The sequence below is a fragment of the Littorina saxatilis genome, linkage group LG1 (genome assembly GCF_037325665.1).
Source record: "Littorina saxatilis isolate snail1 linkage group LG1, US_GU_Lsax_2.0, whole genome shotgun sequence".
In the NCBI taxonomy this organism is placed as follows: domain Eukaryota; kingdom Metazoa; phylum Mollusca; class Gastropoda; order Littorinimorpha; family Littorinidae; genus Littorina; species Littorina saxatilis.
In genome coordinates, this window is record NC_090245.1 from 53,994,927 (window position 1) to 54,022,493 (window position 27,567).

General features: G+C 43.8%; 1 protein-coding gene across 1 annotated transcript in view; it reads right to left on the reverse strand.

Annotated features, from left to right (window-relative positions):
- LOC138974041 (RAB11-binding protein RELCH homolog) overlaps positions 1-27,567 on the reverse strand; it is a 140,443-nt gene that overhangs the window by 14,214 nt on the left and 98,662 nt on the right. The gene's annotated exons all lie outside the window — the stretch shown is intronic.

The following is a 27,567-nucleotide window of genomic DNA, read 5'->3' on the forward strand; positions in this document are numbered from 1 at the left end:
GGAGTTGCCATTGTATATACACAAAAACTGATCATTTTGAACGCGTTCATCAGATATTTTTACGTCTCGGGGGCTTGACCATTGACCCGAGGAAAACATCGTACATCACACTACAACTTAATTTTCTCGCTACAAAAGCACACCACGGAGCATAGACAGGGATTCCATCTAACGCACAAATTAACTCCTCGCTTATCCTATTTATAAATAACAGAAAAACATCTGCCACCGAAGAGTGCCTGCTACACCACTGAGAAATTGATATTCTCATTAAGTTAGACAACTAACTTCATGTGCAGATAACGGTTTTTGATAATATCAATGTGTAAGCAGCTCTCTCTCGGAACAGTAAATGCCACATTTGTTTACTTCAGTCTGTTTCCTATGGCCAATTTACTCGTAGCCATAATGGTAGCACAGTAATTGATGTTTACTTCCATTACCATTACTAACGATAATACCAGGTCTTTTGCGTTTGGTAAGAGAAGGTCATTGTTTGTGTTGAACAGCGTGCGTGCGTGGGTGTTAGTTTGTGTGTTAGTGTTAGTCTTAGTGTGTGTGTGTGTGTGTGTGTGTGTGTGTGTGTGTGTGTGTGTGTGTGTGTGTGTGTGTGTGTGTGTGTGTGTTTGGTACATAGAAATGTACAGATGAATGTATCTACGGTGGTCAACTATTAAATTGGTTGCCTATATCTGTGAATATTATCTCAGGAAATGACACAGCTTTAGTAACCAATAAGCTAAGATAAGGTCAATAGTTCCCCACCCAACCCCCGTATATACCTCCCTCTAAAACACCCACCCCGCCGTCCCTGACACCGATTTACCCATTAGCTAACACTAATTATCCTGTCCCTCTATTTCCTGTACTTCATCTTGTGAAACGTTTACACCAAAACATATTTAAAAGGATGCTTCCAAGCGAACTCTCTCAGAGCTTCTACGTTGTAATTTCACCTCCTCTTTGAAACACGTGTTTACCATTCAAGTGGCGAATTCAGAAGAAGAAAAAACCTGGAGTACCTGGGGGCACTGAGTTGCAGAGGCTGAAGTACTGGAAAAGACGTGCTGCTGATAGCGTAGCAGTAGAATATATATCTTTGGTACTGTAAGTAAAATGCCAGGGCTGACTGAAACCCAAGTGTCTGCAATGCTCGTGCGAGCTCAGTCCACTCGAGCTTGTGTTTGGCTACAGTCTCTCAGAGGGGAGAAAGTCGTTTCTCTGCGTGATACAGAGTGCCAGCTGAGCAGGAAAAGTTAGACCACCGACAGGAAAGCTATCGCCATAAAGTCACCACTGCCGTTCACACTAGTAGAGGTAAGATGATTATTTGTGTTATGATGATCAATAAGGTGGTTCTTTATACAGTCGAACCTCTCTATAACGACTAAGCAGGGTATCAACCAAAACAGGCCCTTGGTCGTTATGAAAAGGTGAATCAGTTATATATATATGAAAGACTTGACCTCGTCGGGGTTTCTTTGAGATGGTCGTTATGGACGGTATCAAGAGGTGGTCACCATGTCAGGTTTGACTATATATATTGTTGTTTTCTGAGTTCTCTAATACCGTGCTTTACTGAAAGTGACGGGAACTTCAATTGCCAGAATAACAAGCGTTACGCACAAATGAATGACCATATACAGAACTTTCTAAAAGTATCCCTTGAGTCGCCTTGTGGTGAGATATGTGCGCCTTATAAATTCTCGTATTATTATTATTATTATTATCCTTTTGTGAAGCATATACAATTAATGCATACTATTTACCTTTTATTATTCATAACGTCTGCGCGTGCAAGCTTATTTCCGATTTTCAAAAGACTCACGATGTGCTAGATTTCGGATAACTGAACACTCAGTTCTCAGTGGTCTTGCACCTGATTCATGAAGTAGACTGAATAATGCCAGAGTGCCGTTTCTGTCGTTCATGGCACCAAGAATGTAGGAAATTACCTTCGTTAAAACAGTTGATGATGCGGATAATGGGTGTGTACTGAAATGCGCCTTCTGAGTTGAACGAGGACAAAGCAGTTACGCTCTTCTTTGAACATTTAATGTTCGACACCTTGAAAGAAATGCACGCACACACACACACACGACGTGCAATGTCACTAAGCGTGCCTGACTGTAAATTAAGAACGCAGCAGGTAACCGCGCGCAGATGTGTGCAGTGTACGGAACACAGATTTTTTTTTAATTGTGCGCAGGTGTGCGAGAGAGAGAGAGAGAGAGAGAGAGAGAGAGAGAGAGAGAGAGAGAGAGAGAGAGAGAGAGAGAGAGAAGGGGGGGGGGGGGAGCGGGAGAAAGAGGGAAAGAGATGGAATTCTGCCTAGCTACTTACTGTGAGGAAAAGGCTTCCACAAGGCACAGAAAATGCATTTTCAGTCATCCTAAGGACCGTAGCCTTATCAAGCGTAGAGTTGATTGCTAATTATGTGTTGGGCGGTATCGCGCACCTTGCCAAGAAAAATACCCCTCACTTCCTTTCTCATCAAGTTAATAACACATATCCCATGGGGTGTCTGTTGGCCAGCAGCGTGTAAGTAGGCTACCTAATAGAAGGCATGTCTCAGGCATAAGGCAGTGGGTTTTCTGACGGCAAGTACATTGGGAAAGTGTAAGCCGGTCTTTCCACCAAGACTACATAGCACGGAAAAGTCCAAGTTTGCAGAAATAAGACTTTTTTGTCAATTATGCTGCTAATGGAACATTTCACGTCAAGAATCACTTAATTAAGTACAACCCGAGGGTTATCTCTTGGCGACATAGTGCAATACTTTATTCATTAGAAAGAACGGAAGAAGTTTAACGAACGCTAAAGCTGAACGTTTAAAACGGTAAAATCTATCGGGTATCCTAGCAACAACTGGTATAGCGGTATCTCTGTATTTGATAGACTCAAAGATATTCCAGGCTAGCGTAGCCTGGTAAATCTTTGATAGACCTTTCATAGAAGTTCCTAGAGAACAGACACCTCGCCTTGCTATGACAGAACATATGATTAAAGCCTTCAGGGAAGGGGTCAGGGAAGCGGTGAGTGATGTGCACGTGCAATGAAAGTGGACAGTCAGCGTGCCGGTCAATCGTTAATCAGGCGTGGCTGATGCTCTGTATGCTGGTCAAACGGTTAACATCCCATGACCCAAGGTTCATGTCCTCGGATGGCGGTTCTCGCATGCAAATATGCTGCAACACACATAACCCTGTCCGGGGGGAGTGGAGCCAAAGGGCATACAGAACTGTGCCTGTTGGTGACTCTGGTATGGGTACGGTGGGATCATTATTTGGCACTAACTGATGGTAGATAAATGGGAAATTGCTGTACTGATATAGGTAGTGGGAGTGGGGGGGGGGGGCATGGGGGGGGGGGGGGGGGGTCAACAGGCAAAGGGCATACAGAACTGCGCCTATTGACGACTCTGGTATGGGTATTATCTCGTATTGTATGAAAATGTATGGGCACTGAACGAACCGTTTATGGCACTGATGCATAAGGTGTCAGTTCATGTCTGTGTAATCTCGCTGCCGGTGCACAGCAAACAGAAACATCCAGAACTGTGTTTCACCGCTGTTCCATCTTGATGTTGCTTTTTCTTGTAAGAAGTCAGAGAAGCAGAATAAAATTGAAACGAAGTGAAGAAAATCGCCCATGATTGCACCATAAAGATTAAAGGTTCGATAGCGTGTCCATATTTATAAAAGGACCATGTCTATCGATGTTATTTGAGGAGTAGAATATACTGTCAAGGTTGTTTCGCACAATGAAAGCGTTGTAAATTCAACAATGACTGTCGAGATCTGTGGCAAATGTCATATTTTAGTCAAATATACAAATAGCGTAAATAGTGTAAATTAGTACGTGTACGTTAACTATTATTTCTTTTGCAATTATATATGCTGAGAATCACATTGCAGGATCCTTTTCATAATGAACAGGAGACACAGACGATATTCTACACCTTAACAGGGTTCGTACAGGTCATGGAAAACCTGGAAAGTCATGGAATTTGATTTTTAATTTTCCAGGCCTGGAAAGTCATGGAATTTCAATTCAAGTCACGGAAAGTCATGGAATTTAACAAAAATAAGAAAGGAAAAAAAATTAACCTTTAGCACGCCAGCTTTCTTTCGAGTTGTTTCTTGGCAACAAAAAGGATGCGGAATTGGAACGAATTACCAAGGAAGATCTTCGCAATGAACTGTGTATCGCGGTGAAAAAAAATGACAGTTCGTCAAGTCACAGTGTAAGTGACGGTTACGAAACGGAATTTACGAAAGTGCAGATGGATACAAACAGTGGTTGGTCCAGTTTAGTGAAATGACAGGACCAGCAAACATTACCGATAATCTGACTGCGTAGCAAATGCTTGACTTGCTTGTCGAAGAGACACTGGGTAGAAACTGACTCAAATTCAGTGCAAAGCAAGCCAGTGTCAAAACTGGCAGTGACAAGACGTAACAAGTTTGCGTGTTCGGAAATGGCGACCTATGGATCTAGTCATGGAAAATGTTGTTGAGGCTCATGGAAAGTCATGGAAAAGTCATGGAATTTTGTTTCTAAAAACCAGTGGATACAGTTCTGTTTGCTTTAGCACTCGATGTCATTCTGCAGTCAACAGGGTGTGTGTGTGTGGGGGGTGGTGTTAATCATATACTTTGACAGCCCTTTTCTCCTAAACTATCGTTATTGAATGCCAGCAACATTGGGAACAATCGGCTGGTGAACTGTTTGTCACTTGGTTCACACCGTAATACTCTAATAGCACTAGATCTCTGACCCCTTCTGTCGGACAAAGTTATGACTGTGTTCAGTAACCCTTTTAACCCATGCTCCAATCGATCACAGTTCTGCATGTGGCGATAAAGGCAAGACAGCCTGGACTTCGAAAGACTGGCAAAGCCCATTTTTGCCAATCCCTATCTCATTCTTATTACAGACGCACAACAACCTAATAAAAACCACTCCACAATCAATCCCCAATTCCCGCAATATTTTCATATCGCTTCATGCGACGTGTTTAAGTATACCAGTGATAGAATCGCAGAAGTATCCTACCTTAGCTTAGCTTATCTTATCTTATCTTATCTAATCCCTATACCAAGAACTTAACAAAAATCTACGCAAGTGACCGAGTCTCTCAACAACACTTGGCCCAACTAACAGAAACGATCTACAAAAATATATATATATATATACAAAAGGCACAAACACGGCTGCATTGCCATGCATGAGAATAATGCCCAAATAAAACAAGGAGGAAACCCCCAGTAAAAGCGGACAGTCAAGACATGATATTGGCGATTGTGGACGATGATCGTTAATAGAGATGGGTATCGGATCCGTGTGAGGTCGGGACAATAGACTCTTCACGACAACTATGGGGCCACAAAACACGGGCAAGAAGCCATTACTTTCCTTTCTCATTTCCTGCGTTGCACATTTAGTCGTTCGTCTAGTCCATTCGGTAGAGGACAATTAATTTTCCATCCGTTGTTGTTGAGGGTTCCTTTTGCTGTGCGTGTTTGCCTCACTCTCTCACTCCCTCTCTCTCTCTTTTTCTCTCCCTCCACCTCTCTTTCTCTCCCTCCCTCTCTCTCTCTCTCTCTCCCTTCCTTTCTCTCCCACTCTCTCTATCCCCCTCCCCCTCCCCCCTCTCTCTCTCTCTCTCTCTCTCTCTCTCTCTCTCTCTCTCTCTCTCTCTCTCTCTCTCTCTCTCTCTCTCTGTCTGTGTGTGTGTGTGTGTGTGTGTGTGTCTCTCTCGCTCTCTTCAAGCCCTCCCTTATTTTCATTCTTTCCGCCACCCATTATTTCTGTCCTCCAGGCTTCCGTCCACCTCGTCTTACCCTTCTGGTCATACTCTGTCCTACTCCACTTCCCACTGACACCGTTTTGTATTCCTGTCTGACTCTTCAGCTTGTGTTTTCAGCAAAGAGACAAGTAACGAGTCTGCTGGATTCTTTGCTGACATCCGCAGAGGTCCTTGTGGATGGACTCGGGTCCTTTTCTCTTCCTCTACCCTTTCCGCCTTTTAGCAGACTTTCTCGTGCCTTTTAAGACACAAATAATGCCTTACAGCTCGGACACACTAGACATTGCGCACTTTACTGATTGCACGCTTGTCCATCCACCTTTTCACTGTCTGTCCTTTCTCATCATCCGTCCCGTCCATCATTTCAGTTATCCATCATTTCAGTTATCCCTCCCTCCCTCCTTTTTCATTTGTGATCGAACAGCTCCACCCTCTCTGCCCATGGCTACAAACCTTTTTACGGCCGTGACTGCGTTCTTCATTGGTCTCTCTCTCTCTCTCTCTCTCTCTCTCTCTCTCTCTCTCTCTCTCTCTCTCTCTCTCTCTCTCTGTCTCTCTCTCTCTCTCTCTGTCTCTGTCTCTCTCTCTCTGTCTCTCTCTCTCTGTCTCTCTCTCTCTCTCTCTCTCTCTCTCTCTCTCTCTCGCCATTAACATAGATCAAATCGTTTTTATTGTCCAGCAAGACGTTGTCTTGTCTTGCCCTTGTAAGTGGTGTCGACGGGTACACGATGAATTGGTTGAGTAAAATATGTAGGGTCACAAGGGAGGGAAGTTAGTTCCTGCCTATTGCTTCGCTTTGAACAAAATACAGCCAGAACGCCAAATGTCCTTGTGGTGGTACAATTTGAGCTGTTTCCCATCGACACTTATGAAACGAATTTATCAAATTAAATCTATTTAATATTTCAGGAGTCATATTTCTTGTCCTAATCAATCATTGTATTGTGTTAGAACTTCTACTTCTTTGTGAGTGGAGTTGAGCCTCTGTCTAAGCCGCTGGAATAAATAATTGTCCAGATAAATTCACCATACTTGAACAGTTTGCTTAGAGTGCTAAATTGTGATCAATTGCCCACTTTCCGTGATTATCTTTTCTTCATCCCATTTTTCTTTCTTGTCCGGTTAAATCGAGGGTACCCCGGCCGCACCTTTAAGCTTTGCATATTCTTGACGTTTGGAAGGATTCGTTCTCTTCAGATCTCTGACATATTTCATAGGTGTGTTTGTTGTGGGGGGTTGTGACGAATTGCCCACTTTCGTAATTGTCTGTTCGCCCATACTTGTTGATAACGTCTCATAAAAGGCCTGGTTGTCTTCAAATATGGTCAACTTTCCACTTGGCAGCAATCGATATGTGAGTAAAATAAATGTTTACAGAACCACAGGTGCGCTGTGTTTTAAACCGAGCTAAAAGGACATGAACACAAACCGCAAAAATAATCACCATAGCACGTACTGCCTCAGGAAACGAGAAACAAGAAAAGAGAACCAGAAATTTACCCAATATTAATAATCAATTTTATTAGTGCACCAATTGGAAGCATGTTCATACACACGTTGTACAAAAGACATGAAACTGGACGTTCGGGAAGTTTACCATATTTGTACCTCTTAGCTTCTTTTTTTCTTTCTTTCTTTCTTTTCTTAGTGAAACTTGAAATGTATGCAAACCCTCATTATTTCCATCTTAGCTTTCTTTTTTTCTCTCTCCTTTTTCCCCACTTTGTTTCTTTCTCTCTTTCTTTCTTTCTTTTTCCGCCGATGGAAAGTCTTTGTCAAGGATTTCATTGACACGCAAATCTTAAGCATAACCTGCTATGACCGAAAATGTCCGTACTGAAACGCACACCTGTGTGCAGAACATTAACAAGCAGCCAGAACCAAAGATCTTCTACTGCTACGCTAAGATAGCATGCAGCATTGTTTCGCAGTGCCCAGCGACGTCGCACGACCAGAACCACCTATCCAGACGCGAATAATTAGACACGAGCAGATGGCTTCTGGGTGGTAAATGGCTGGTCACACTGCTTAGGTTTCTTCTTCCCCTGTTCTCAGTCATCATTCTTACAGGGTTCCCTCATCTCCACCACTTACCATACCCCACCCTCTCCCTTTTCCATCCCCTCACCCTACCCCTCGTTTTTGTTTTTAGCCACCCGCCGCAGCTGTGTGCTCGCGAAAAATCATTCTCCCTACTCTTTTTGTCGCTCATTCCGCCTCGTTATGTACTTTTGCATTCGCTAAACAGAATCAGTCCCAGAGAGTTGGATTCCGAAGTGCGCAGACAGCGCGGCGTGGAACTTGAAAAAGGCTTCAGGGTGGTTGCAGTCAGCTTAAAACAAGGCTTCAGGGATGGTTGCAGACAGATGCTAAGATTTTGCTTAAACTTTATTTTTCTTATCTTGAAAAAGGCTTCAAGGGTGGTTGCAGACAGATGATAAGATTTTGTTTAAATTTTATTTTTCTTATCTTGAACAAAAAATCTGATTATTCTTGTATGCGGTTGCCAGACACATCAACGACATTCCCAAAAGACGTGAGCCTTTGTGTTAAAGGAAACAAAGGAGGGAAGAAACAAATTCGTGGTTTTTTTTTTAATCTTAAAAACACGACGGTTCCAAGAAAAACAATTAGAAATTAGACACTATTCGGCCTTGATTAAAAACACTTAACAAAAAATTGAGTAGGTGGTTGTCGTAAAAATTGTGCAGGTGTAAACTGTGTTTAGCCAAAGCTTATCTGTTACGAGACGAATACACATACAATTGACTGAAAAAAAGCGTTTTAAAACATTGAATGACAAATATCGCCTAAATATTCTGTAGAATAAATCGAGGAATAAAATAACCCCGATAAGGTAGATAGACATAATTTCGACTTTGGTCTTCTAACAATTCCTTTCAAAACAGGCAAAGCCTTCTGTTTGTGACAGTCTGCATTCATTTACGTTGCTTCAATTTTGTTCTGCGATGTTCTACACTTGCAGATAAGAATTAAACTGTGCGGTGCCCACAAGTTGTGAAAGACTGAAGATTTAAGAAAAAGCGACCGATGGTCTTCAAAACTTAAAGAAGATCCCGGTCACTGACTGTTTCACAGGAATTTGTTCCAATAGTGATATAAATCTCAGTGGTGCATACGACTCGCCTATTCACTGGAAACGTGTAGACTGTTGGTTTGGTTGTAGTCTTCAGTCAGTGTTCTCTCAGGACCGGAAAAAGCGGTTATCGTGTTTGTTTCTGAGCGAATAACAATCTGACAGGTAAGAGTTTGTTTCATTTCATTTTACTGTTGTTATATATTTATTTGTAATCAAGTTTTGACTAAATGTTTTACCATAGACCGGGAATCGAGACGAGGATTGCGGTGTGTGTGTGTGTGTGTGTGTGTGTGTGTGTGTGTGTGTGTGTGTGTGTGTGTGTGTGTGTGTGTGTGTGTTGTGTGTGTGTGTGTGTGTGTGTGTGTGTGTGTTGGAATAATAACAAGCTCACAAATAAAGAAAACCAGACGTATGCAAATTCGTTTCATTTGGGCTCGTGTTACCTAGACAATGAATCAGCTCCATTTCGGTTGCGATTTTTCGGCCAACCTATACTTATACTAGTCTTGGAGAAAAAATTTGCATCCTGTGAGTTCCACAGATTGACTAAATAAATTATAGTGAACGACGAAGAAGAAGAAGAAGAACTAAATAAATTAAAATCGTTTTACGCCACTTGGTTTTTTTTAATGTGTGTGTGTGTGTGGTCTTTCTAGTACGTGTTCTGTTTTTGCTGTTTAACGTGTATATGATTACATATTTGCAACAACCTCAAAAATATCTGTCCTGCTAGCTTGACATTCAAAGTTCCATTGCCTATCTGAACGGCAATATTTCCAAGATTGCATTTTTTGGAGTCCCTTTTGACGCCGTTTTCAATTCTTCAGACAACTGGTATGCGTCGTTATAGAAACACGTGCAATAGCGAAACATTCTTTGTTCTGCAGGGATGCAGTTGAACTCAATCAATATAAAATTGTGCCGCGCCTAGGCATGCCAAAGTTCCAGCTCATGACCCTGACCTTCAATAAGCACACAGACTGTGACACACACACACACACACACACACACACACACACACACACACACACACTCTCTCTCCTCTCTCTCTCTCTCTCTCTCTGTCGCTCTCTTTCTCTCTCTCTTTCTTTCTCTCTTTCTTTCTCTCGCTCTCTCTCTCTCTCTCTCTCTCTCTCTCTCTCTCTCTCTCTCTCTCTCTCTCTCTCTCTCTCTCTCTCTCTCTCTCTCTCTCCCCCCCCCCCCCCCGTTTCACCACTCACTCCGAAATGACCCGGAAAAAACCTGCTGCCTTCGCCATCACCACCGGTCTTTCTACACCATCCACAGCGGAGCTCCACCGTGACTCTTGCGGTGACCTGCGGATGATTCTCTTTCTTGAGGTCCTCGGAAACCTCGTACCAAAATTGAGAGAAGGGACTCCCGAAAGCGTGGCAGTTTTTCGCGCAACGGCTACATGCAATGCCATTGTTCAGACCCTTGATACCCCAAGAGTATGCAACAACCAGATTATGGATGACAATGGCCAAGAGAGAGGAAGGCAACCGTGTGAAGGTCGTTCGTTATTATGGCCTTTTCAACACTACTCTGCGCTCTTTTTGTGTGTTTCTTTTCTGACTTCAGCTTGAAATCACGATAGAAGCCTCAACCTGTGGTTTCAAACTGACGTTGCAAGAATGTCTTCTTCTGTCTATGGCGTCAAATTCACCGCCGTTGCAAGCAGTACTTCTGTGTCAGACCATGATAGAAGCCTATGGCGTCAAACTGCCGTTGCATAAATTACTTCTTCCGCTTTAGATCATGGTAGAAGCCTCAGCCTGTTGCGACAAATTGGTGTTGCAAGCAGTGTTTTTCTGTCTCAGACCATCAGAAACATCAGCCGCGAACGTCAGAATATTTTTGCAAAGATGATAAAATTAGATGTAACGTCCTCTGTAAATTACTTTCGTAGTTCTCTTCGCACGGGGTTGTGCATAAGACCGCCACCAGTCCTCGGTGACAGAAGTCGAAAATTTCAACAATAAATTTTCATTTAATTAATATACTTACCCAACTCACATATATAGCATTAACTTCCGTTTGATGCTTAGACATTGAAGTACAGACCCTGGTAACAGGGGGAGGTAACTCCCAAAACAAAACAAAACCTTGAAGTCAAGGCCCTGGTAGTTACCTCCCCTCGCCGGCAGCCCGCACATGCGCGGTACATACCGCCGGTATAGTCATTCCCAATGAAACACCACCTTCAACCATTAATAACGATCGCGGGGTAGGTTGGGAGGGAATTTACGACGTGAGTTGGGTAAGTATATTAATTAAATACAAATTTATTGTTGAAATGTTCGATTAAATCACATATTCTTACTCCAACTCACATATATAGCAGATTGCTACATAAGGTGGCGGGAAACTCACTTATTTCTGGTAAGAATCCGGCCTGCTTCAACCATGACTGGTAAGCAACTACTACCATCCCGGCGGGTACTAGAGAAACCCGCAGACAGTAGTTTAAGAAAGATGTCTTAAAAACGTCCAAAACACCGCTCTGAGGCCGTTCGAGATTTTGCCTGGTCGCAGAACCGCCAAATAAGCGGCCCAAGCTCTGGCCCCATACGTTCTAGGAGAACGCAAAGGAAGGACTGAACGCTCCCCCCCCTCCCCCATTTGACTGCCACACTCATAAGCTTGTTCAATGAGTGTGGAAGCCCATCTAGTCAGCGCTGTTTTGCAATAATTTGCTTCTATCCGTTTAAAACGAAAGAACCTAAGATTCTGGTCTGGCACTCCAAAAGGAGCCATGCAAGACGAGTATGTTCAAAATCTTGCGCGAGACCCGAAAAAGCATGTAATTCGCTGCCCCTTCACGGGGAAGTGAGCACCAACAAAAAAAAAGATTATGAGAGCCTTCTTTATAATAAAGAAAGACTTGCATCTCTCAATAATTCTATGGCTCTTAACCAAAAAAACTCTAAAAAGAGGAAGAAATCCCCAGCTGGGACTGATGTTCTAATGACAAATGAATTGAGGACAGGGCCAAAGGGGAATGTCTTGTCTAGTTCTGACGACGTTTCTCAAAACTGATGAAACATCGTCTGCCATCAACAAACAATAGTTCGTAGAACATCCTAGCATCCTCCTGAACTGGAGAATGCTAAAGCCGATGCCCAAATTCTAGAATCGTGCACTATTGCAGGTGCTGGAGGAAGGGCTGACTGCCCCCTCCCCCCCCCTTTTTGGTTGTAACCACTCATGGATTGCTAATGATGGTAAAAAAAACCACCAGATACGGTCAACTTAGATAAATAACCCTTTTTACATAAAGTCTGGTTGAGACCTGAGTGAAAAACCTTAAGATTCGTGAGTTACGTCTTCCGGATAACCGGAAAGAGCGCCAACCTCACTGACCTGTCTTGATCGTGGCTGACGAAAAGAGTGAACAATCTCTTGCAATCAGCTAGACCAAGAAGACAGTCCTAACTCAAAAGAGAGCTGTGAAAGTTCAGAAGACAACAAGACATGTCTTCCGAGGCGAACCAGTAATGGAAAAACGAACCTGTGCGTCTCCCACTTGAATAGAACAAAAAGAGTTCCAAATGACCAAAAGTGTAACACCCTCCGAGGAGTGAAGCACTAAAAGATTATGGCTTGAGTAAACCACAGCACCATAGTCCCATGAGGTAGACGCTAAATGTTCGTAATGAACCAGAGGCAAGAACCTTGTCCCTTGTTCAATGGATAGAGGCATGACAAAATGTCGAAAAAACATCTGGCATTTTCTAGACTCCTTACAAAGAAGAGTCGAAAGAAACGTCTTAAAGCCGAAAACAAAGGAAACAAGAAGGGCAAAGCCCATACGACTCACATGCTTTACACATTTTTCCTACCAAAATACATGTGACCTTGACCCAAGGTCAAGGTCATCCAAGGTCATGCAACACAAAGCTGTTAATTCAAGACATAGGAAGTACAATGGTGCTTATTGGCTCTTTCTACCATGAGATATGGTCACTTTTAGTGGTTCACTACCTTATTTTGGTCACATTTCATAAGGGTCAAAGTGACCTTGACCTTGATCATATGTGACCGAATGTGTCTCATGATGAAAGCATAACATGTGCCCCACATAATTTTTAAGTTTGAAACAGTTATCTTCCATAGTTCAGGGTCAAGGTCACTTCAAAATATGTATACAATCCAACTTTGAAGAGCTCCTGTGACCTTGACCTTGAAGCAAGGTAAACCAAACTGGTATCAAAAGATGGGGCTTACTTTGCCCTATATATCATATATAGGTGAGGTATTGAATCTCAAAAACTTCAGAGAAAATGGGAAAAATATGAAAAATAGCTGTTTTTTAGGCAACATTTATGGCCCCTGCGACCTTGACCTTGAAGCAAGGTCAAGATGCTATGTAAGTTTTTTGGGGCCTTGTCATCATACACCATCTTGCCAAATTTGGTACTGATAGACTGAATAGTGTCCAAGAAATATCCAACGTTAAAGTTTTCCGGACGGACGGACGGACGTCCGGACGTCCGGACGGACGGACGGACGGACGGACGACTCGGGTGAGTACATAGACTCACTTTTGCTTCGCATGTGAGTCAATAATTTGCAGTTTCGGCGAGTATGCAACCTCTCATCAAAAGATGAACCGAGATTGCTCATCAACAAACCAATGCGGCTTAAGCAAAAGCGGAAAAAGTCTTAACTTAATTTTCACTAGCAAGTAGCTATAAAATGTAATCGATCAAGGATGGAAGCAAGCGTCATAGTGGGCGCTTGCTGTAGTGCCGAACATGGAACGATCAGTGCCTAAGGCTGTCCACTCAGAACTGATTAGGACCTCTCTTGGTGACCGTTAAAACATAATGCCAAAGTATGTGAAACCTCGGGAAGGCGTGAAGCCCGCAAGGCCTAGGAGATAGACGTCAGCTCCAGAAAGGCGTGACCGATCTCCTCCCGATAAACGAGTGATACCTGAGTAAAAGATATCAAAGTCCTCATCGGTGGGAAAAAAGCTCATGATAGAGCATAAGTGTTCCTGAAGTTCCTTAAACTATAAGGGACACTCACCCTCCTATGAACCGAGGCTGTGAACCCAGCCTGATCCAATCAGTTAGCCAAAAGTAGGCTACTGCTGGTGCATGACCTGCTTTGAGTGTCTACCCAAGCAAGACCGAGCGTATGACGCAGTAAGTATGTTAGACAAGAGTGCCGTAAACCGGCAGTCCTGTTGCCCTCAAACTGACTTTAAATACTTCTTGCCAAGACAGAAGAAGTTAAAAGAAAGTCCGAACGAACTCCTTGAGGACAAAAATGTGTGAACCCAAAGGCCGACAGCTGTCGTGAATGACCTTCTCGCTACTTGAATTGAGAGTCTGTCATCTGCTTTCTAACCTAAGTAGAATGCTGATCAAATTCGTAGTAATCCTGAGTAGCAGCAGGAAACGACAAAAATTGTTTCCTGATAAAAAGAGATGGTCGGTGTGATCGGCGAAACGGAAATCGAAAAGTCCAACTGACCACAAGTTATCCTCTCTAGTCCATGCATAAGCAGATGGAGATAGTACGAGGAAGCCGCGATTCTGGTTGTACGTCAGCAATCAAAAGTGCAGAAATCACGATGGCCGAAGCCTGGTGTGACATGAACAAAATGGCTGAAAGCCGTAGTGCCCGTAGGTCAGTCTGCTTGTAGGCAATTGACTGCGTATCAAAAGCCAAAACAGAAATAAAATAAAAAAAGACTGGTCGGCATAACCGGAAACCAGGAAGCCAACCTGCCAAAAGGCTCCAAAGACGAAGTGTTTTCAGGAAAAATCTGGAAGTTAATTTCGCCGCCAAATCAAGAGTCACCATGAGTTTGGCCGAAAAACCAGAACACGTCTGTTCATCGCTGAAAGACCGAAAGTTAGACGCGGAGACCGACGCAAGCCGTATTCATAGATGCCATCACGTACAGACCCTCACCATCCGAGACAGCCGAAGCGGAACCGGAAGTAAGATACAGGGCATCACTGCCCCCAACGACCTAGAACCCCGAAGGGTTGACATCGGAAGTTGCGGACAGGAAAGAAAAAGTGCTACGATCACCTGGAACGTCGGAAGACGAACCAGAAGTAGCCGGAAACCCCAGTGCAGAAGCACCCGCAACACCGTGGTGGTGCGAGCTGATGCTAATGCGTACGATCCTTCACTCGCCGGAACAGCCGAAGCGAAATCGGAAGTGAGAGACAGGGTACCGCTGCCACCAACGACCTGAAACCCAAAGGGTTGACATCGGAAGTCTACTGGCAAAGAGTCATCATTCCCGGAACCATCATTGGCCGAAGCCGGAAATGATTGTCCCCCAGTACCGGAACCCCGTGCAGCCACACTGTGCGGAACCGGTAAAGAATGAACGCTACCGCAACCCGAAACCGACGAAGCAGAACCGGAGGTAGCCGGCACCCCATTGTGCCAAATGCAGAAGGTGGTGGAGCCGCAAGATGAGAAGTAGCTGTCACCCCTTCTGCAAATCAATCAATATCAGGCTTATATCGCCCGTATTCCGTGGGTACAGTTCTAGGCGCAGGAATTTTTTTTAAATTATTATTTTTTCTATTTGATGCAATTTATATTGCGCACATATTCAAGGCGCAGGGATTTATTTATGCCGTGTGAGATGGAATTTTTTTTTACACAATACATCACGCATTCACATCGGCCAGCAGATCGCAGCCATTTCGGCGCATATCCTACTTTTCACGGCCTATTATTCCAAGTCACACGGGTATTTTGGTGGACATTTTTATCTATGCCTTTACAATTTTGCCAGGAAAGACCCTTTTGTCAATCGTGGGATCTTTAACGTGCACACCCCAATGTAGTGTACACGAAGGGACCTCGGTTTTTCGTCTCATCCGAAAGACTAGCACTTGAACCCACCACCTAGGTTAGGAAAGGGGGGAGAAAATTGCTAACGCCCTGACCCAGGGTCGAACTCGCAACCTCTCGCTTCCGAGCGCAAGTGCGTTACCACTCGGCCACCCAGTCCGCAATTATCTAGAAGTAACTTCAGCGGCCAAAACCAATGGCCGAAGAAGTCTCTCCTCGACTCGAAAGGTAGACTGGACCTCTGAAGAGTCGTCCCGATCTTCGTCGTCATCCACACCATCAACGACAAAGTCGTCCAGCATAGACTAAACATTCCCGGAACCATCATTGACCCGCGCCGTAAACGATGGTCCCCCAGTACCGGAACCTCGTGCAGCCGCACTGTGAGGAACCGGTAAGGAATGGATGCTACCATACCCCGGAACCGGCGAAGCGGAACCGGAGGTAGCCGGCAATCCCAATGTGTGAACAACCGGAAACACTGAAGTGCTATGCCCGGAAGCCGACACGTTAAGTCCCCCACCCTCCGAACCGAACAAGCGGAAGCGGAAGTGAGGAACGGATTGCCGTTGCCACCAACAACCGGAAACCCGACAGGGTTGCCGCCGGAAGTTGATGACAACGAACGGAAAGTGCCACTATTAACCGGAACGCCCGAAGGCGAACCAGACGTGGCCGGAAACCCCCTTGCCGATGCACCCGCGTGAGCGGATGCCAAGGCAGACGATCCTATACACGAAGAGCCGGTCGCACTGCCAGCCCCAACGAGACAGGTAGGGTAACCGTCGAGGCGAACTACACTTTCTGAGGGTGCGGTAAGCAGCGAACTTCCCAAAACACGTACCTCGTCGGCAGAACCTGACGGTTGAGGGAAAGTCACATCAGCAGAGGTCACGGTAGCTGACGGCCGAATCCTCGACATCGAGGCAGAGTCGTCGACTCCGGGTGGAAACGCCGCAAAGGCGGAACAAGCCACCCCTCTTCAAAGGTCAACATCTCCTGCATCTGTTCTTGACGCTCGAAACCAAGGAAAGAGACGCCAAGACTTCTTTGACCTTCTGAACAGGAGACAAAGTAGGCGATAACACAATAAAGGGTCGAAACGACCCGTAACGATTCTATGCTAACCTGGTCGAAAAACTTCCCGACCAGTTAAAAAGCAAGAGAATCCTTAATTAGAGTGTGATTCCTTAGCCTAGCTAAAAAGAAGATCTCTTACAGAAAATTCACTTCGGCTTAAGCATAAAAAGAAAGACGAACTGCTCAGCAGGAAAACGAATGTCACCTGCCTGGCAGCGCTACAGCTCTTGTCCGCCATGTTGAAAACCACAACTCCGTGAAGACGGAGACACCAAGTTTACAACACAATTTACCAAAATGCAAATGGCGGCACAAGCTATGAACAAGAAGAATCTGTTACAGATAAGTCACTAGACTTAAGCTTAAACAACAGTACGAACTGCTCGGCGGAGAAAGGACAAAACTTGTCTGAGTGAGCAACTGCTCTTGTCCGCCATTGTGAAAACAAAACGAACTCCGTGAAAACGGAGAGAGACATTTTCACCAGTGAACAGTTACAATAAACAAAAGTTGTAAACAAGAAAGATCTCACCAACAGCTTAGCAAGATGTACCTAGGGTCAATGGCCTTCCTCACAGGAGGCCAAAGGCTGAAAAGCCTAGAAGAAGTACGAACACGTCTGAACACAAGCGTGTTGAAGTAGGGCCCGCGCATGTGCGGGCTGCCGGGGAGGGGAGGTAACTACCAAGGCCTTGACTTCAAGGTTTTGTTTTGTTTTGGGAGTTACCTCCCCCTGTTACCAGAGTATGTACTTCAATGTCCAAGCATCAAACGGAAGTTAATGCTATACACATGTATGTGAGTTGGAGTAAGAATATGTGATTTAATGGCCTTTTGGGGACTTGTTTTGTAAATACGCTACCAGCCGTTTTGCATACACTGTTTTTTTTCTCTAAATGACGATAGGTGGCTCAGTTTTGGGGGTCAAATTTAATATTGCTCGGTGTTTCCCGTACTGCCTTAGAAAACTCACTATCTGAAAACAAACTCGTGTTGCAAACTCTGCTCTGTTTTATGCAAATAGGAAAGAAGCATTAGTATATGACACCAAACCGACGTTGCAATAACTGATCCCTCTTCAAGTCCTTACAAAAAACTCAAATTCTGACGTCAGTTGATGTTATGATGGCTTTCAAAATTGTAAGCCGATGCGTCCACATTTTGCTACACACGTAGTCTGTCAAGTAAAGGTTGGTGAGCTATATCAATATTTCGCACATGTGTGTTGTTCTTTTTCGTACATATTTCGTGGTGTAGATGAAGTAGGAGTGTGTGTGTGTCGCACATGCGTGTGTGCGGGTGGCTGCGTTAGCGCATAATTTACAGACTGCAACTTGTAATGTGCAGACCCGTGTGTACATTCTGAAGTGAATATCTGCGCTGAAACATGTTACAGTGCTGGCTAGTGTGTGTAGGCTCAGAATCGCAGCCTCCCAAGCGAATATACGCGGATGCGTTATTCATACCGTCGCGTGAAAGAAGACATTTTTCGTTACATGGTTCAAGAAAAGTGACCATGGCTTATGACGCCCGTACCCAGAAAATGGTACCCTGGAGAGATGTGCCACAAGGCGACGCACTAAATGTATACAACTTCTACTATCGCGCAGGGAATACCTGTCTCACAGATAATAGACCAAAAAAGACGAAAAAAGAAGAGAATAATATTACACAAGAGACGATAAAGAAACAGTTTTCGATTGAGAGCGAAGAATGATTGAAGGCGCAGATAAAAGAACCAGATGTTGCATGCAGAATAGCAATTGAAACGGGCAAACGGGAACGTCGGCCATAATAATGTTGTTTTTACGATTGTGCATTTCTGGTGTAAGAAACACCTTCACAGTGGCGCTTGTGTGAGCAGAGATGGTGACCGTTTGTGTGCTCATGCTTCTGCACTTTCTGCATTTTACATTAAGAAAAGGGGAGGGCGTCAATGGTCAAGGTCTTGGTCTAGCCGATGCTGAACTGTGATCAACTGCCATTGTGTTCTTATTGCTCAACTGGTCGATAATGCAAAATATTGATATGCCCAAGAAATAAAGAACGCGTGAGTGTCTGTATTATATGTATCACCCTGTAAGTTCACTTACATTACATTCGAAAAATCTAAATTTCCCACAAACAAAGAATATTTGAAAAAAGTATCTATATATATATACGACTAGTGTCTGTCTGTCTGTCTGTTCGCGATGCACGGCCAAAGTTCTCGGTGGATCTTTTTCAAATTTGGACACCGTATTCAGCTACACCCCGGACACAACCTCATCGATGAGATATTTCAACACGTGCTCTCAGCGCGCAGCGCTGTGCGCGCTGAACCGATTTTTTTTGTTGTTGTCGGGATCCACTACCAGTAACTCTTCCTTATCTTCTCCAGTGTTTTCAGCCGCGATTATCTCCCTTCCTCCGTGTGGCGTCAATCCATATTCCCGTTACTACGTTACTATTTTTAGAAGGTCACTGCACGTTACTATTTTTAGAAGGTCTCCAGTGTTTTGCGCGTTTATCTCCTTTCCTTCGTGCGCCGGCGAAGCCAGCGTAGTCCCAGGCGCAGCCTGGTATTCGGCTCTACTTCTTCCCGGCGAAGCCGGTACCCGGCGAAGCGGGTAATCATCTAGTATGTCATCTATCATCACGTAGTCCACTTACATTACATTTAGACAATTGACATGCTCCAGCCAGAAAGAAAATGTTTTTATCACCCAGTAGACAACTTACATTGCTCTGGGAATATTTACATGACAAAGAAACAAACAAAAACAAAAACAACAACAACAAAACAACAACAAACAAACAAACACAAATATGTCTGCATTATATTTATCCCTCTGGAGTCCATCAACATTATCTCCTGAATATCGACATGTCCCAAAAACAAAGAAAAAGTGAATCGTTGCATGTTATTTAACACCCGTTCACACTCAGTTTCGTCGATAAGGTTTGAAAGAGGCAGTCTGTTGCGTGCCCCTTTATGCAGGAGCAGGAGAGGCGTGGTTATCACCAAGCACAGGCTGCACTTAGCAATTCAAATCGTCTCGTTGCAGCTAGAACAAGGCAAGCACGTTTCAGAAAATGCAGCCAACATTACCTCTCTTTTTCTATTCCCAACGTTTTTCTCTCCATCTTGACCCTAAAAAGGAGGTGTACCGTCTCTTATCGGCATGTTAACACTGAATTGTAAGTTTGTAACTATACATACATGAACTTGAACCTGAACACCATCATATTTTTGCACTGATCCTGCAATAAATGCCCCGTACCGAATACCTCAGTAAGATAGTGGTTTCTTGAGGAGCTTTATAATAATAATAATAATAAATGAGCATTTATATAGCGCAACATCATAACTTTACAATTATGCTCTTTGCGCTTGACACATTTAAAATTCAAACACAGATATACAAGCATTTACATCTACATTCATAGTCAGCAACGCTTGATTAAAAGCATACACCATCAAACATACATTACAACAGATTCTTCCACTAATTAAGTAATCTTTCTTTATTTGGTGTTTAACGTCGTTTTCAACCACGAAGGTTATATCGCGACGAGGGAAAGGGGGGAGATGGGATAGGGGAAAGGGGGGAGATGGGATAGAGCCACTTGTTAAGTGTTTCTTGTTCACAAAAGCACTAATCAAAAAATTGCTCCAGGGGCTTGCAACGTAGTACAATATATGACCTTACTGGGAGAATGCAAGTTTCCAGTACAAAGGACTAAACATTTCTTACATACTGCTTGACTAAAATCTTTACAAACATTGACTATATTCTATACAAGAACCACTTAACAAGGGTAATAAGTGAAGAATTTTATGGGTGAGAAAAGGAAAGTAAAAGGACTTTGGGGAGGCAGAAATAGAGAAGAAACAAGAAAAAGATCCTAATTAGGTTCACGGCATCGAGAGTGATGCGACCTTCTCTCAGAAGTTAGTAGAGAAGGCTCCCCCATCCACCACCCGGGGGACGCGCCTCTACGCCAATTAGGGGGCGCGAGGAATTAAGTAATAAAAACATGAATAAAATAGGTAGTAAAAACAAGGAAATACCAGCTGAATACCCTTAATCAAACAGAACATGTTATTAATACTGAAAAACAGCCCTAAATGTGTATACACATTATCACATTATCACTAAAACAACAAATACACTACATGTAGCCTACTGATGGACTGAGAAAACAAAATCAGGGGTTGTATTTCTTGAAGAGGTGCGTTTTAAGTGCTCGTTTGAATGCTTGGGGTGACTGAGAGTGGCGGATGTGAAAGGGGAGAGAATTCCAGTGTGTGGGTGCGCAGAAAGTAAAAGTGCGTTGTCCGTATGTTTTGGTTTTGGTGTGTGGAATGGTGAGGATGCGACAGTCAGAAGAGGCACGGAGTTGTCTTGCTGGAGAATAGACGGTGAGGAGTTCAGAGAAGTAAGCAGGAGACGAGCCAGAAAAGAAGTTAAAGCAGAGGGTGGACAGTTTGTAGTCAATGCGGGCTTGAATAGGTAACCAGTGCAGTGTGTGAAGAAGTGGTGTTGCGTGATCTCGTTTTCGTGCTTTCAGAATGAGGCGTGCTGTCGAGTTTTGGACTTTTTGTAGTTTATGCAGGAGATACAGAGGACAGCCAGAGAGAAGAGAGTTGCAGTAGTCGAGTTTAGAAAGAACAAAGGCACAGACAAGAGTGTTAGTTGTTTGAGAGGAGAGTGTGTGGCGAATGGTGCTGATCTTACGAAGCTCAAAATAAGCTGCTCTACAGACTAAAGATATATGTTTGTTAAGGGTCATGTCAGATGAAAGGGTGAATCCAAGGTTTCTAGCTGATGGGGAGAGATGAATGTCGGTGTCGCCTACTTGAACAGAAACGGGTTGGGGAGAGGGAAATGTAGTGTTCTTCTTTTTGCACAGTAAGACTTCAGTCTTATCATCATTCAGCTTAAGTTTGTTATCGATCATCCAAGATTTAACATCAGTGATGCATGTCTGAATGGTCTGGATGGCGGAATGTGTCTCTGCAGGGGGACTGGGTTTATACAGTTGGGTGTCATCAGCAAAAGACTGATTTAAGACAGAATGGTTTTGAATCAGTGTGGAGAGGGACTTAGTGTACATGATGAAAAGGATGGGACCGAGTACTGAACCTTGAGGAACGCCGAAAGAAAGATCTTGTGTTGGCGGTGGAATCAGGTTCCTCTATCTCATGAATTGTAAATATTTCTAAAAGTAAGTAACCTGGGAAAGCGACGTTTGTGCTCATTTACAACGAAAAAAGCAACGTGAGATTTATTATTAAAGTCAAAGTAAGCATCCATATGAGAAAAATCGTCGCTAATATCGTTTAATCAAGATACAAGATACAAGAAGTTTTATTGTCCTTATCAATACAAGGAAATTTGGCATGTGTGTGGCAAGACATAATACATTGATACATAGACATTTACAAAACACAACTGAAGTTCAATATCAGCACACCCTTACGCAACATACCCACTACTTCAGACACACAGGCTACATGTGTCCCTCGGACGTACGCAACCCACAATTCACCCAGCCATACAGCTTCACATGCACTCACTCATTCATGCAGCACTCTAGCACCCGGCCATGTACAACTCACACACTGGAACCCTCATACGGCTACATATTGCATTATAATCTGCATAAGAAATGTTCTAAATCCTTCTCAATGGACGAACAATACTCCAGCTAACATTCTCATCGCCCCATATCGAATATTCATCGTTGAATGTCGTCTAGAATATGGGGCAGTGCTCGTGGTGCACCCAATTTACATAAATCAATATTTTGTGTGTGTGTGTGTGTGTGTGTGTGTGTGTGTGTGTGCGTGTGCGTGCGTGCGTGCGTGCGTGCGTGCGTGCGTGTGTGTGCGTGCGTGCGTGCGACCACATAAACAGCAGACAATCCCCGAGATTAACGTAACGAGCTTAATTCTGTCACATCCATGAAAGCATTAGCCTTATGAAAAGCTCTATCAAAGCTCAACCCCCCCCCCCCCCACCTCCACCCACTCACTCTCTCTCTCTCTCTCTCTCTCTCTCTCTCTCTCTCTCTCTCTCTCTCTCTCTCTCTCTCTCCAACACCAACCAATCTCTTCAGATTAAAACTGACAGGCAACGTCTTGACATTCCAGTAGAAATATGTGAGCACGTACACCCGACCACGTACGCCAATAACGCAGTGTCCCTGCACCAGTTTGTGTTTAATTGTGGACGACTTCGGTCTACACTCCATCGTATTTTCACCGCATCATTAGACCACCAGGTCCAGCGTATATCATGATCATCGTAACATTAAACCACCAAGTCAATGTTCCACCTTATTGAATGATCATCGTAACATTATACCACCAAGTCAATGTTCCACCTTATTGAATGATCATCGTAACATTAGACCACCAAGTCGATGTCCCACCTTATTCAATTATCATCCGCCCTAACATTAGACCATCAAGTCAATGTTCCATCGTATCTCATGATCATCTTAACATTATACCACTGTGTTTACGGTCTATTAGACCATCGGGTCTATGGTCCATCGTAACATCAGACCACCGGTTCTATGGTCCACCGTATCCCGTCGCAACATTGGATTACCGGGTTTATGGTCCTCTGTATCCTATCGTAACGTCTGACCACTGGGCCTATGTTCCACCGTATTTCATCGTAACGTTAGAACACCGGGCCGGGTCTATGTTCCACAGTATTTCATTGTACTATTAGACCACAAAATGAATGGTCCACCGTATTCGATCCTAACATTAGACCACCGGGTCCATGGTTCACCGTATTCTCTTCTTCTTCGTTCATGGGCTGAAACTCCCACGTTCACTCATGTTTTCGCACGAGTGGATTTTAACGTGTATGACCGTTTTTACCCCGCCATTCGGGGCAGCATACGCTGATTTCGGGGAAAGCATGCTGGGTATAACTCACCGAACAATGACATGGACTACAGGGTATTTTACGTGCGCACTTGGTTTTGTGCTTGCGTTTACACACGAAGGGAGATAAGGCACTAGCTGATCTGCACATAAGTTGACCTTGGAGATCGGAAAAATCTCCACCCTTAACCCACCCCACCGTATTTAATCACCAGGTATTCATTCCGTCGTATATCACCGTATGATTCGACCACCGGTTCAATGGTCAACGGCAGCATTGTGCCGCGGTTTCACTCGGTCATGCTCCCGTGTGGTCTGGGATTGGGTCACATTCGGAAACAGAGGCACATGTAATCTGTCGCAGGGACCTGAGTGGTAAAACGCTCCTTCTTGCGACATATCGAATGTAAAACCTGTAGCTAAAAGTTTAAACTATGACAAATTAGTGCATGCAAAAGAATCACGAAGAAACTTTCTGTTTTACCGGTACTTGGTTTCAAGCATCGACTTTAGAATGATCGTTCGTTGACTTCCGCACCTTGTGTAGAGCTAGGAATCTTTGTTTGTTTCCCCAGGGAAGTCTAATGAAAGATACCTTCAACTGTAGAATTAACAGTTGTCATTTTTGAGAGTGTATCAGGATGGGCCAAGAGCTACGAATCTGATTTTTTTCCAGAGCTGTCTAATGAAAGATTCCTTCAACCACCTGTAGAATTAACAAATGTCATTTTTGAGAGTGTACGCGTATCAGGATGGGCCAAGCTGTAGATGATGACATTCAAATGTAACATGCTTGATGGCAGCAGTAGGCGATTAGGAACACGTTTTGTCAATACGCTACCACAAAGATGAAGAGAAACACTGTCCCTTTAAATAATCACTTTGTCTGGACATTTTTGAAGTGGCCGCGATCACAGGCTGCGGAGTCTTTGCCAACAGTCCATCGAATTTCTGAGTCATCGGCGCGCGGTCACTCTGGGGTCCCTCCCAATCCAGGGAGGATAAAACGCTGTCGAAGAATCAAAAGAAGTGCGTGACATCTCATTTGGCCTGCGTATAAAGCCCCGGTGTCAAGCCAGTCACTGCCCGTCATTTTTCTCCAAGAGTTCTTGCGATTCTGTTTCTGTATTCGTTGGTGTTAACTTGTCTGTGGCTTGAAGGGGGGGGGGAAGACAGGGAGCGAATGGATGTGGTAAAAGAGAGAGCAAGAGAGGGAGGGGAGAAAAAAGAGGGGGGAGGGAATGGAGGGAGATAGTAAAATGACAAGAGAAAAATGTGTGTGTGTGTGTGTGTGTGTGAGAGAGAGAGAGAGAGAGAGAGGGGGGGGGGGGGGCAGAAACGGCCAAATTAAAAGACAGACAGGCAGATAGTCAGACAGATACAGGGATTCGAGTGGATGAAATAGGCGGCGCAGAAGTACATCTGTAGGAAGTATTAAACAAGATTCTTCGTACGACAAGGTTTATATTCTCCGTAAATCACCATCTTCTACAATCGATGGACATGACTCTTCTCTGACTCTATCTCATACCATACACGACTGGTGCTTTGATATAGACACCTTCCTGCACTGGGCACGTTGTGTTTTACCCGTAGTAAATGCGGAAGTGCAAGGGTTCTTGTAACTTTTGAAAAGCCACGACGAGCCTGTGTTGACTTATATCATGGTTTAATCAGAACGAAACTATATAAATGAAAGGCGGAGGCGGCTATGAAAGATGCAAATCAGAGCATCACGATTTAAGACAATTTCAAAGGGAGCAAAAGATCCGTCTGTTTCTTGGTGTTTTTATTCCATTTGTATCCCCTCAGAGCAATAAAGGCCAACTTCAAAAAGTACACATCTGTAATCGTTCTTCAACTGTGCAAGGTTATGTAACATTTGAGAAACGTACAAAAAATGAGACTGCGTATAGAAGAGAACTTTGCACCTGTGCAAATGCTCTCTTGAGAAATACTTCATCGCAAAGTGCTTGCAGTTACTGCGCCAGGAAAACAGTTTAACGCATCAGCACATCTATCCCATTTTGACAGCAAGCTTCCCTGCGGATCTCTAACACCAGAGAGAGAGAAGAGAGAAGAAAGAAGAGAGAGAGAGAGAGGGGAGAGAGAGAGAGGGGGGAAGGGAGGGAGAGAGAGATAGAGAGAGAGAGACAGACAGACAGACAGACAGACATAGAGAGAGAGGTGGGAGAGAGAGGAAAGAGAGGCAGACAGACAGACCGACATAGAGCTAGGGGGGCGAATGAGAGAGAAAGAATTGAATTGAACTGAATTGAAATCTATTTTAAGGATACAGATTTGAGGCTAAGCGCGGCCTTTTTTTACAATCTGTCCGTGAGACGCACAGACACACAATAAGCAAAATTAAAAAAATTAAATTAAAAAACAAAAAGAGGTGGGGAAAAATAATTGTCTATTCGCGGAATTGGTGGTATCAAGTTGACAGATCTATATCTATCAGTAGCTCTCTTAAATATAGATGTGAATCGGCACTTTACCGTGATACAATGTATGCATGAAAACGGCTTTGTTTAAGTTGAGATCTCCAGTGGAAGAAAGTTGAGCGTTTTTAAACTTCATATCAGTTGAGGCATTTTCCTTTACGATGAGTTTAGCCGAGCAACGATGGAGAAAATCTGCTGCCATCCCAAAGTGGCGAAACATAATTAATGTGAGGGGTTATATGAGCGTGGTGAAACATTTCTAGAGTCTCTCTGTCCGTAAATTGTTTTAACTTGGAAAGGAGGAAAACGTTCTTGGCTACTTTCTTGCAAATATGCTGTAACTGTGCCTACCACTTGAACTCACAATCAATAATTACCCCTAAAACGCGGTGTTGTTGAGAGAGAGAGAGAGAGAGAGAGAGAGAGAGAGAGAGAGAGAGAGAGAGAGAGAGAGAGAGAGAGAGAGAGAGAGAGAGAGAGAGAGAGAGAGAACAAGAACAAGAACAAATCTTTAATTGTCTAAGGCCACAGCCCCTTACAATAGTGGTTAAAATAACAGCAATAGTATCTGCACAGTTATAAATTATAGTCACGCATAAAATTCAACAAATACATTAAGACCCTGATGACATGTCACTGAACCTGATTTATAAGGGCTCGTCTCTTCTGTAACATGAAGAACACAAATCTGCTGAAGCTGTTCATCACATTATCCTCATTACTGCCACAGAGAGAGAGAGAGAGAGAGAGAGAGAGAGAGAGAGAGAGAGAGAGAGAGAGAGAGAGAGAGAGAGAGAGAGAGAGAGAGCGTGGGGAGCCCCCCCCCCCCCTTGACATGGCAATTAAGAAGCTATAGAATCTTCTGTACCATCACCATTTATATTAATTCTCAGATCACTGTCTTAGATGGGTTGACCTTGAAAATTAAAGCCCCCACAATAAAGGTAAAGGAAAACTCGCTATGAAACAGACATGGGTGTGATATAAGTATAACTGTAAAGAAAGTTAAAAGAAACGTTTAAAGTGTTGTTGTGAATTGTTTCATCGTCCATCCAACCGTATACGGTCGAGACACCGTTGGGCACCACGTCCATTGTTAAACCACATAATGCACTTAGCGGCGAAAAACCTCACCCACCAAACGATAACGTTGAGACAAACAACCAATGTTTTTGTCGAAGTCTCGCCTGTGAAGGACGTGTTTGCATAACGTAGTTCAAGCACATTGTCATTTGTGTAGAAGAGTGATTTTCTGTGTCGGTAGCCTCGACGGGGCTTGGACCCGGTCAATTTAGTCCACAACGAAATATTTTCAAAACAAACATACATATTATTCATTGTTCAAAGTGTTCATCACCTCTTTGCATATACATGTGCTATCTGTTTGCTTTAAAAACAAAACAAA